This window comes from Oncorhynchus tshawytscha, linkage group LG04 (genome assembly GCF_018296145.1).
Source record: "Oncorhynchus tshawytscha isolate Ot180627B linkage group LG04, Otsh_v2.0, whole genome shotgun sequence".
Taxonomy (NCBI): Eukaryota; Metazoa; Chordata; class Actinopteri; order Salmoniformes; family Salmonidae; genus Oncorhynchus; species Oncorhynchus tshawytscha.
Genome location: NC_056432.1, coordinates 48674858 through 48677495, shown reverse-complemented (window position 1 = coordinate 48677495; position 2638 = coordinate 48674858).

Genomic DNA, 2638 nt, shown 5'->3' with positions numbered 1-2638 from the left:
TTCCCCTCCCCCCTTTCCGGGCGAGAGAGGGTCTGGTTATTGTCAGTCATTGCCAAGCTGATCTGACCCACTCTGATCCTCACAGGACAGTCATGAAACTTGGGAAAGGAGAAATGCAATCTAACAGCGATGTTAGAGCTTTTTGTGCTTATGGAACATTTCTGGGATCTTTTATTTCAGCTCATGAAACATGGGAACAATCACTTTACATGTTGCGTTATATATTTTATATGCAATGCCCACTGGACAAAAAGTGTGGATACGGCATACACCTGTGTATAGAACCCACTATATCACTGAGTACACCCTTCTGTAGTCTTTTTTAAAAATGAAATCATACCAAATATTCAGAATTCAGAAAAGTGGATTGGACATGTAAGCACAAGCATATTGTCTCATTTGCATATTTTGTTACAGTATTTCAGAAAGATTGTAATGTTTTTTATATATATGTATTTGTGTCTACATTCAACTGATGAAGCTTAATTTTTATATACAGTACCAGTCAAACATTTGGACACACCTACCATTCAAGGGTTTTTCTTTATTTTTTAAACTATTTTCTACATTGTAGAATAATAGGGAAGACACCAAAACTATGAAATTACACATATGGAATAATGTAGTATCAAAAAAGTGTTAAACAAATATTTTCTATCTGAGTTTCTTCAACGTAGCCACCTTCGGCCTTGATGACAGCTTTGCACACTCTTGGCATTCTCTCAACCAGCCACACCTGGAATTATTTTAAAACATTCTTGAAGGAATTCCCACATATGCTGAGCACTTGTTGGCTGCTTTTCCTTCACTCTGCGTTTCAACTCATCCCAAACCATCTCAATTGGGTTTAGGTCGGGTGATTGTGGAGTCCAAGGCATCTGATGCAGCACTCCATCACTCTCCTTCTTGGTCAAATAGTACTTTCACAGCCTGGACGTGTCTTGTCCTGTTGAAAACAAATGATAGTCCCACTAAGCACAAACCAGATGAGATGGTGTATCACTGTTGAATACTGTGGTAGCCATGCTGGTTAAGTGTGCCTTGAATTCTAAATAAAGCACAGACAGTGTCACCAGCAAAGCACCCCAACACCATCACACCTCCTCCTCCATAATTCACGATGGGAACCACACATATGGAGAGCATCCGTTCACCTACTCTGAGTCTCACAAAGACATGGTGGTTGGAACCAAAAATCTCAAATTTGGACTCCTCAGACCAAAGGAAAGATTTCCACCAGTTGCTCATGTTTCTTGGCCCAAGCAAGTCTCTTCTAATTATTGGTGTCCTTTAGTAGTGGTTTCTTTGCAGCAATTCGAACACGAAGGCCTGATTCATGCAGTCTCCTCTGAACAGTTGATGTTGAGATGTGTCTGTTACTTGAACTCTGAAGCATTTATTTGGGCTGCAATTTGAGGTGCAGTTAACTCTAACTCTGGGTCTTCCTTTCCTGTGGTGATCCTCAATAGAGCCAGTTTCATCATAGCCCTAGATGTTTTTTTAGACTGCACTTGAAGAAATGTTCAAAGTTCTTGACATTTTCCGGATTGACTGAGCTTCATTTCTTAAAGTAATGATGGATTGTCATTTTTCTTTGCTTATTTGAGCAGTTCTTGCCATAATATGGACTTGGTCATTTACCAAATAGGGCTATTATCTGTATACCATCCCTACCTTGTCACAAGGTAGGGATGGGGTGGCAGGGTAGCCTAGTGGTTAGAGTGTTGGACTAGTAACCGGAAGGTTGCAAGTTCAAATCCCCGAGTTGACAAGTCGTTCTGCTCCTGAACAGGCAGTTAACTCACTGTTCCTAGGCCGTCATTGAAAATAAGAATTTGTTCTTAACTGACTTGCCTAGTTAAATAAAAGGTAAAATAAAAATATATCAAATTAAAACAACACAACTGATTGGCTCAAATGCATTAAGAAGGAAATAAATTCCACAAATTAACTTTTAACTAGGCACACCTGTTAATTGAAATGCATTCCAGGTGATTACTTCAATAAGCTGGTTGAGAGAATGCCAAGAGTGTGCAAAGCTGTCATCAAGGCAAAGGGTGGTTACTTTGAAGAATCTCAAATATAAAATATATTTTGATTTGTTCAACACTTTATTTGTTACTACATTATTCCACGTGTTATTTTACAATGTGGAAAATAGTTTTTTTTTAATTAAGAAAAACCATTGAATGAGTAGGTTGTCCAAACCTTTGACAGGAACTGCATATAAAGCGGAAAAAAATACATGTTAGAGTGTGGTGCCTGACCTTGTATACTATATTCAGCCTAACTATTCAGTAATGTCCATAATACTGAAATTGCCCTCATATTTTAACAGAAATGTATATTGATGTTGTACATCAACAATTCCACGTCTATTTTCTGTATGATATAGTGGGATGTGTTTCTAATTGTCTGTGTGTTGTCCCACATGAAATCAATCACCTTTTTGACCTCACTCATGTTGATTTGAACAAGTGATGGGATGGGCTATGCAAAACTTATCAACTTTGACAACGTATATCTCCTGAGTGGTTGGACATTCAGGTCAAAAATTCACATTCCGACTATTTCTACTATATGCAAACGTATGTAAAGTGTGTGTGTGTGTGTTTCTCTCTCTCGTCAGATTCTGTGG